This window comes from Cetorhinus maximus, chromosome 5, assembly GCF_964194155.1.
Source record: "Cetorhinus maximus chromosome 5, sCetMax3.hap1.1, whole genome shotgun sequence".
Taxonomy (NCBI): Eukaryota; Metazoa; Chordata; class Chondrichthyes; order Lamniformes; family Cetorhinidae; genus Cetorhinus; species Cetorhinus maximus.
Window position 1 is genome coordinate 172870786 of NC_135883.1, and position 10301 is coordinate 172881086.

Here is a 10301-nt window from a genome sequence, read left to right on the forward strand (position 1 = left end):
CATGGTTCTTGGAGGGAGAGGAAGGTGTGAGGGCGGATGTGCGGGAGATGGGCCGGACACGGCTGAGGGCCCTGTCAACCACCGTGGGTGGAAAACCTCGGTTAAGGAAGAAGGAAGACATGTCAGAGGAACTGTTTTTGAAAGTAGCATCATCAGAACAGATGTGACGGAAGCGAAGGAACTGAGAGAATGGGATGGAGTCCTTACAGGAAGCGGGGTGTGAGGAGCTGTAGAGGTAGCTGTGGGAGTCGGTAGGCTTGTAATGGATATTGGTGGACAGTCTATCACCAGAAATTGAGACAGAGAGGTCAAGGAAGGGAAGGGAAGTGTCAGAGATGGACAATGTGAAAACGATGGAGGGGTGGAAATTGGAAGCAAAATTAATAAATTTTTCCAGGTCCAGACAAGAGCATGAAGCAGCACTGAAGCAATCATCGATGTACTGGAGAAAGAGTTGTGGGAGGGGGCCGGAGTAGGACTGGAACAAGGAATGTTGCACATACCCCATAAAGAGACAGGCATAACTGGGGCCCATGCGGGTACCCATTGCCACACCTTTTATTTGAAGGAAATGAGAGGAGTTTAAGGAGAAATTGTCCAGTGAGAACAAGTTCAGCCAGATGGAAGAGAGTAGAGTTGGATGGGGATTGTCCGGGCCTCTGTTCGAGGAAGAAGCGGAGAGCCATCAGACCATCCCGGTGGGGGATGGAGGTGTAGAGGGATTAGACGTCCATGGTGAAGAGGAGGAGGCTGGGGCCAGGGAACTGGAAATTGTTGATATGATGTAGGGTGTGAGAGGAATCACGGATGTAGGTGGGAAGGGACTGGACAAGGGGAGAGAGAATGGAGTCAAGATAACAAGAAATGAGTTCCGTGGGGCAGGAACAGGCTGACATGATCGGTCTGCCAGGACAGTCCTGTTTGTCGATTTTGGGTAGGAGGTAGAAGCGGGCCATCCAAGGTTGGGAGACTATGAGGTTGGAAGCTGTGGAAGGAAGATCTCCAGAGGAGATGAGGTCAGTAACAGTCCTGGAAACAATGGCTTGATTCGGTGGTGGGGTCATGGTCCAGGGGGAGGTAGGAGGAAGTGTCTGAGAGTTGACGCTCAGCCTCTGCGAGGTAGAGGTCAGTGCGCCAGACAACAACAACACCACCTTTGTCAGCAGGTTTGATGACAATGTCAGGGTTGGACCTGAGAGAACGGAGTGCAGCAAGTTGAGAGAGAGACAGGTTAGAGTGGGTGAGAGAGAGGACTAGAATATAAAAGCAGGGATGTGCTGCTGAGGCTTTATAAGGCTCTGGTCAGACCACATTTAGAATATTGTGAGCAATTTTGGGCTCCGTATCTCAGGAAGGATGTGCTGGCCTTGGAGAGGGTCCAGAGGAGATTCACAAGAATGATCCCAGGAATGAAAGGCTTAACATATGAGGTATGTTTGAGGACTCTGGGTCTATACTCGATGGAGTTTAGAAGGATGAGGGGGGATCTGATTGAAACTTACAGAATACTGAAAGGCCTGGATAGAGTGGACGTGGGGAAGATGTTTCCATTAGTAGGAGAGACTAGGACCGAGGGCACAGCCTCAGATTAAAAGAAAGACCTTTTAGAACAGAGATGAGGAGAAACTTCTTTAGCCAGAGAGTGGTGAGTCTATGGAATTCATTGCCACAGAAGGCTGTGGAGGCCAGGTCATTGAGTGTATTTAAGACCGAGATAGATAGGTTCTTGATTGGTAAGGGGATCAACGGTTACAGGGAGAAGGCGGGAGAATGGGGTTGAGAAACTTATCAGCCATGATTGAATGGCGGGGCAGACTAAATGGGCCAAATGGCCCAATTTCTGCTCCTATGTCTTATGGTCTTATGGAGAGGAGCAGAGAAATTGAGACGGCTGATGTCACGCCGACAGTTCTCAATGAAAAGATCAAGAGAAGGTAAGAATCCAGAGGGAGGGGTCCAGGTGGAGGGAGAATATTGGAGGCGGGTAAAAGGATCCGTTGAACGGGGAGAGGACTCCTGCCCAAAGAAGTGAGCACGGAGACAAAGGCGGCGGAAGAAGAGTTCAGCATCGTGCCGAGCCCGAAATTCATTGAGATGAGGGCGCAAGGGTATGAAACTGAGTCCTTTGCTGAGCATTGAACATTCAGCATCAGAGAGGGGAAGGTCAGGGGGTATAGTGAATACCCGGCTGGGGCTGGGATTGGAAGACGGGATGGGGACAGAGGGACGGGCAGGGGTGGAGGGTCCTGGATGGGCGTTGGTGTCGATGAGTTGTTGGAGCTTGCGTTCCTTTGCACCTGAAAGAAAGAGACAAAGTTTCTTGTTGAGGCGTCGGATGAGACGAAGAATAAAATGAAACTGGGGGCACGCGCAGCTTTGAAAAAGGGTGCGGCGGTGCTGCTGGAGGGAGAGGTCGGGTGTGTTCAGATGGCAGCGCATGGCACTGAGTGTGGATCTCAGGATGCGACGAGAACAGCAGTCCGAGGAGCGTTGTATGTCCCGGAGATACCTGTAATCCTGGGTGGGTTCAAAACATGAGGGATGGAACTTCAGTTGAAATCCACGTGGGGTAAGTCGGAGACAGAGACAGTCACTGAGGAAGGAAATATGGCTGTGAAAGCGAGTTTTAGTAAACACCTTGTCAAACAACAGGAGAGAAATGGAAAGCAATGAAGATGAACAAGGCAAAAGAGAGAGACGGAAATCCTGTCAGAGACAAGGGCAATACTTCTTCAAGGTAGGCATTCCTTGAAGAGAAGTGGCAGTCAATTAAACACTAAGATAAAAGCAAAAAACTGCGGATGCTGGAAATCCAAAACAAAAATAAAAATAGCTGGAAAAACTCAGCAGGTCTGACAGCATCTGCGAAGAGGAACACAGTTAACGTTTCAAGTCCGTATGACTCTTCAACAGAACTAAGGTAAAATAGAAAAGTGGTGAAATATAAGCTGGTTGATGGGGGTGGGACAAGTAGAGCTAAATAGAGGGTCAGTTATAGGTGGAGCTAGCCAAAAGATGTCACAGACAAAAAGCCGAAAAGGTGTTGAATGTGGTGACATTATCTACAGGAATGTGCTAATTAAGGGCAGAAAGCAGGACAAGCAAGGTACAGATAGCCCTAGTGGGGGTGGGGTGGGAGGAAGGGATCAAAATAGGCTAAAAGGTACAGATAAAACAATGGATGGAAATACATTTAAAAATAATGGAAATAGGTGGGAAAAGAAAAATCTGTATAAATTATTGGAAAAAAGGGGGATCGGAAAGGGGGTGGGGATGGAGGAGAGAGTTCATGATCTGAAGTTGTTGAACTCAATGTTAAGTCCGGAAGGCTGTAAAGTGCCTAGTCAGAAGATGAGGTGCTGTTCCTCCAGTTTGCGTTGAGCTTCACTGGAACATTGCAGCAGGCCAAGGACGGACATGTGGGCATGAGAGCAGGGTGGAGTGTTGAAATGGCAAGCGACAGGGAGATCTGGGTAATGCTTGCGGACAGACCGAAGGTGTACTGCAAAACGGTCACCCAGTCTGCGTTTGGTCTCTCCAATGTAAAGGAAACCGCATTGGGAGCAGCGAATGCAGTAGACTAAATTGAGGGAAGTGCACGTGAAATACTGCTTCACTTGAAAGGAGTGTTTGGGCCCTTGGACGGTGAGGAGAAGGGAAGTAAAGGGGCAGGTGTTGCACCTTCTGCGGTTGCATGGGAAGGTGCCATAGGTGGGGGTTGAGGTGTCGGGGGTGATGGAGGAGTGGACCAGGGTGTCTCAGAGGGAACGATCCCTGCGGAATGCTGCCAAGGGGGGTGAAGGGAAGATGTGTTTGGTGGTGGCATCATGCTGGAGTTAGCGGAGGTGAGGCCCTTGACTTGAAAGCCACATTTGACCAAGTGTGGCATCAAGGAGCCCTAGCAAAACTGGAATCAGGGGGAAAACTCTCCACCTAGCACAAAGGAAGACGGTGGTGGTTGTTGGAGATCAGTCATCTCAGTTCTAGGACATCACTGCAGGAGTTCCTCAGTGTAGTGTCTGAGGCTGATCTTCAGCTGCTTCATCAATGAACTTCCTTCCATCATAAGGTCAGAAGTGGGGATGTTCGCTGATGATTTCACAATGTTCAGCACCATTCGCAACTCCTCAGATACTGAAACAGTGCATGTCCAAATGCAACAAAACCTGGACAATATTCAGGCTTGGGCTGACAAGTGGCAAGTAACATTCGCACCACACAAGTGTCAGGCAATGACCATCTCCAACAAGAGAGAGAATCTAACCATCGCCCCTTGATGTTCAATGGCATTACCATCACTGAATCCCCCACTATCAACATCTTCGCCATTTCAATACTGTGGCTACAAGAGCAGGTCAGAGGCTAGGAATCCTGCAGCGAGTAACTTAACTCCGGACTCCCCAAACCAGACTCCCGAAGCCTGTCCACCATCTACAAGGAACAAGTCAGGAGTGTGATGGAATACTCCCCACTTGCCTGGATGAGTGCAGCTCCCACAACACTCAAGAAGCTTGACACCGTCCAGGACAAAGCAGCCCGCTTGATTGGCACCTCATCCACAAATATTCACTCCTTCCACCACCGACGCACAGTAGTCGCATTGTGTACCATCTACAAGATGCATTGCATGAATTCACCAAGGCTCTTTAGACAGCACCTTCCAAACCTATGAGCACTACCATCTAGAAAGACAAGGGCAGCAGATAAATGAGAACACCACCACCTGGAAGTTCCCCTCCAAGTCACTCACCATCCTGACTTGGAAATATATCACCGTTCCTTCACTGTCGCTGGGTCAAAATCCTGGAACTCCCTTCCTAACAGCACTGTGGGTGTACCTACACTGCATGGACTCCGGTGGTCCAAGAAGGCAGCTCACCACCATCTTCTCAAATGTAATTAGGGATGGGCAATAAATGCTGGCCCAGCCAGTGAAGCCCACATCCCATGAATGAATTTTTAAAAATGAGGAGGGAAAAGAACTAACAAAAGAACAGACATTGAATGTACAAACATTAAAGGCAATGAGCAGTGACCTCCCTGCTCATCAGGTTTGAAGACAGGACTGCAGTCAGTGACTGTAATTGATCTTACGCACATCATTATGTAACTATCCTCTACTCACTGCATTTTACTGGAAGAAAACACTCTGCTTTAATCAGATGTTTCTGCAGCTTTGGTCAGGAGTTCTGTTTGCTGTCATTTGTATAGTTTTTTTTCAAATAGACTGGAGTCCTCCCCTATCCTCAGTTCATTGGCACACAATGGTGTTAATCAGCACAGCTAATACTTTATATATCCCTCCCAACTGAGTGGCTTGATACACAGTTACATTGTTGTGGCACGAGAGTCACATGTAGGCCAGACCAGGTAAAGAGCTGGCTGAAAGGACACAAATAATCACAGAATCAATGAACAGTGAGATTTTTATGACAATCCTCCAGTATTATGGTGACTTTTACAGATACCAGGTTTTAATTTAATATCTGGAATTTTTTTAAACCCTAAGTCATGTTTTAAATCATGTTTGACAAAGCGACTGGAGTTCTTTGAGGATGTAACAAGCAGAATAGATGTGGGAGAACTGGTGGATGTGGTGTATTTGGATTTTCAGAAAGCTTTTGATAAAGTCCGACATAAGAGGTTAGTGTGTAAAATTAAAGCACATGGGATTGGGGGTAATATATTGGCGTGGATTGAAAATTGGTTAGCAGTCAGGAAGTAGAGAGTAGGAATAAATGGGTATTTTTTGGAGTGGCAGGCAGTGACTAGTGAGGTACTGCAGGGATCAGTGCTTGGGCCCCAGCTATTCACAATGTATATCAATGATTTGTATGAGGGAACAAAATGTAATATTTCCAATTTTGCTGATGACATGAAACTCGGTGGGAATGTGAACAATGAGGAGGGTGTTAAGAGGCGTGAAATCAATTCAGACAGGTTGAGTGAGAGGGCAAATACATGGCAGATGCAGTATGATGTGGATAAGTGTGAAGCTTTCAACTTTGGTAGGAAAGACAGAATGGCAGAGTATTTTTTAAGTGGTGATAGATTGGGAAATTTTTATGTACAAAGGGACCTGGGTGTCCTTGCACACCAATCACTGAAAGCAAGCATGCAGGTACAGCAAGCAGTTAAGAAGGTAAATGGTATGTTGGCCTTCATTGTGAGAGGACCTGAGTACAGGAGCAAGGATGTCTTACTGCAGCTGTACAGGGCATTGGTGAGACCACACCTGGAGTATTGTGCGCAGTTTTGGTCTCCTTACCTAAGAAAGGGTAAACTTGCCCCAGAGGGAGTGCAGCAAAGGTTCACCAGACTGATTCCTGGGATAGCTGGATTGTCATATGAGGAGAGATTGGACCTACTAGGCCTGTATTCACTGGAGTTTAGAAGAATGAAAGGAGATATCATTGAAACATATAAAATTCTGACAGGGCTGGACAGACTGGATGCAGGGATGAGCTTTCCTCTGGCTGGGGCATCTAGAACAAAGGGTCACAGTCCCAGGATACAGGGTGGGCCATTTAGGACTGAGTTGAGGAGAAACTTCTTCACTCAGAGGGTGGTGAACCTGTGGAATTCTCTACCACAGAAGCCTGTGGAGGCCGGGTCACTGACTATATTTAAGAAGGAAGTAGAGAGATTTCTGGATTCTAAAGATGTCAGGTGTATGGGGAAAGCGTGGGAGTATGGCATTGAGATAGAGAATCAGCCTTGATCATATTGAATGGCGGAGCAGGTTTGAAAGGCCAAATGACCTACCCCTGCTCCTAGTTGCTATCTTTCTATTTCATTCTGTTTACACCTCTGGAAAAGCACTTTGCCCCAATTCACTGACAGCTGAACTTTCAAAACTCCAACTATCTGACCTTTGGCCTCCACCCATGATGACATTTCTGCAGCTACTAATTTGTTCAATCGCATCTTTACTGACACCTTTGGACGCCTGGTCCCCATTAAAACCATTACTCTCCCTCATATTGGCCATTCTCCCTGGTTTCTGACTCTTCTTCTGTTTGGGCATAAAATCCAGCCTAGAACGTCATGTCTGACAATGGCAAAAGCTGTTTTGGTACTGTGGTAGAGATAAAAATCGGATGGGAGGAATTCAAATATGAAGTTCCAGGAAAGATGTGCACAGATTTGGGAGGGGACAACTCATTCAACGGCCTTGTAGAGGAAAGGGATGTTGAAGCTTTGCAAAGACAGAGGGGTGAAGGGTTTTTCTTTTGAAGCAAGGGGTGATGATGGGACAGTTCCCTCAAAGTCATGGTATGCAGACTTGAACAGATATGGTGGACAACTGGTTTAGCCATCGATTGCCAGAACACAGGAAACACTGCCGGGTCCAGCTCTCAGCTGCCAAAACTGCTGATCATTCCAGGGTCAACCTTATTCACTGCAGGGCATCTTCTTAAATCTCTCTCCCCGTCTCCTTCACTCTCACCTCCACCAATGGATCATGGATTTCTTTGCCTTGAAGATTGAGACAATGTGATCAGTTGCCTCTGTCACTTCAGTCCCTTCCGTAGCCCACTGGGACAAACTTCCTCTAAACTTACCTCCCGAATGGTTTCCTTTTCGAGCTTAGAACCATAGAACTACAGAAAAATTACAGTGCAGAAAGAGGCCATTCAGCCCAACGTGTCCGCACCAGCCAAAAAGAGAAAACAGGAAACTAGCCGCTCATTTTAATCCCACTTTCCAGCCCCTAGTCTGTAGCCTTGCAGGTTACAGCACTTCAGATGCAGATCCAGGTACCTTTTAAATGAGTTGAGCATTTCAGCCTCAACCACCAATTTAGGCAGTGAATTCCAGACACCCACCAGATTCTGGGTGACAAAGATTTTCCTCATGTCCCCTCTAATCCTTCTACCAATCACCTTGAATCTATGTCCCCTGGTAATTGACCCCTCAGCTAGGGGAAACAAGTCTTCCCGTAACTAGGCCCCTCATAATTTTGTACACCTCAATTAGGTCATCCCTTAGCCTCCTCTGTTCTAAGGAAAACAACCTGAGCCTACCCACTCTCTCCTTCTAGCTGCAATTTTCAAGCCCTGACAACATTCTTGTAAATCTCCTCTATGTCCCCTCATGCCCTCGCCACATTGTCCATGAGATTGACCTCTTGCTCTCTCAACCTTATTCTGAATAAATTGTAGACCTCCTGCCAATTTCCCCTCTTGATCCCCATATTGGCTATAATGTGAATTATTTTCTCTTCCCTGATATTGTTCCCCTCTCCTACAAATCTCCCATCATCACCCCTTGCTTTAAAAAAAAACCCTTCACTCTTCTGTCTTTGCAAAGCATGCCCAGCTTCAACATCCCTTTCCTCACCAAGGCCGTCAAATGAGTTGTCCCCTCTCAAATCCATGCACATCTTTCCTGGAACTTCACATTTGAATCCCTCCCATCCAATTTCCATCTCTACCACAGTACCAAAACAGCTCTTGCCATCATCAGAAATGACATTCTGGGCTGGATTTTATGCCCCAAACAGAAGAAGAGTCATACAGACTCGAAACGTTAACTTTGTTTCTCTCTCCACAGATGCTGTCAGACTTGTTGAGTTTTTCCAGCATGTTCTGTTTTTTTCTTTGGGGACTGCCAACTATCCCAGCGGCAGCCACTGCTCTCGATGGCACTGTTGAGAGCAGAGGCCTGCTGGACGTTTGATTGGCCAGCAGCTCTTGGAGGAGGACCTCCTCCCCAGCTGGGGGCAGAAGGCCCACCTTAAGCCAACTGACGGACAGATGGTTGCTAAATGGCTACAGGGAGAGTCGGCTAAGTGCAGGCGGATTCATCTTGTGCCCTGACCTTTACCCCGGTGCGGGGGGCAGGAACCATGCCTCCCCCCTGTAAAATCCACACCTCTATGTGACTGTGACAAAGGTAAAATCCCCTGCTCATCCTTCTCAACCTGTCTGCAACCTTTAAAAGTGGTTGTTCACACCATTCCCCAATGCTTTTCCACTGTAGTGAAGATGGGTGGAACTGTTCTCAACTACCTCCATCCTTACCTATCCAACTGTAGGCAGAGAATTTTTTGGAATCAAAATACAATTTCTAAATTGACAGATGACACCAAATTCTGGAGGAATAGTCAATACTGAGGAGGAATACAACAAATTACAGGAGGATATCAATAAACTTGCAGAAGGGGAAAATAATTGTCAAAGAAGTTCAACACAGATAAGTGTGAGGTAGTAGATTTTGACAGGAACAGCATGGAGGTAATTTGTTACTTGGAAGATGTGAGTCTAAGTGGGGCAGAGGAACAAAGGGATCTCAGAGTACATATACATTGATCACAAATGTTGTGCCACAGGTTAATAACACCTTCAAAAAAGCAAACTAAACACCAGGCTTTATTTCTAGTCTGGTAAGATTGCAGTTACATAAGAACATAAGAACTAGGAGCAGGAGTAGGCAATTCAGCCCCTCGAGCCTGCCCCGCCATTCATTACGATCATGAGTGATCTCATTTCTGCCTCAACTCCAATTTCCTGCCCTCTCCTCATAACCTTTAAACCCATTACTAATTAAAAATCTGTCGATCTCCTCGTTAAATTTATTCAGCGTCCCGGCATCCCCTGCACTCTGAGGTAGTGAATTCCACAGATTCACGACCCTTTGAGAAAAGTAATTCCTCCTCATTTCTGATTTAAATCTACCACCCCTTAATCTAAAACTATGGCCTCTCATTCTAGAATGCCCCAGAAGGGGAAACATCCGCTCCACGTCTACTTTGTCTATCCCCTTTAGCATCTTATATACCTCAATAAGATCTCCTCTCATCCTTCTAAACTCGAGCGAGTATAGGCCTAAACTGCTCAATCTCTCCTCATAAGACAAGCCCCACATCTCTGGAATCAATCTAGTGAACCTCCTGTGAACCACCTCCAATACAACTACATCCTTCCTCAAGTAAGGGGACCAAAACTGTGTACAGTACTCCAGGTGCGATCTCACCAATGCCTTGTACAGTTGCAACAACACTTCCCTATTTTTATACTCTATTCCTTTAGCAATAAATGCCAAAATTCCATTTGCCTTCCTTATTACCTGCTGTACCTGCATAGTAGCTTTCAGTGATTCATGCACGAGGACACCCAGATCCCCCTGCACTGAAGCATTCTGAAGTTTCTCTCCATTTAAATAATAAGTCGCCTTTTTATTCTTCCGATCAAAATGGATAACCTCACACTTATCCACATTAAACTCCATCTGCCAAATTTTGGCCCATTCACCTAACCTGTCCATATCCATTTGTAAATTTCTTATTTCTTCATTGC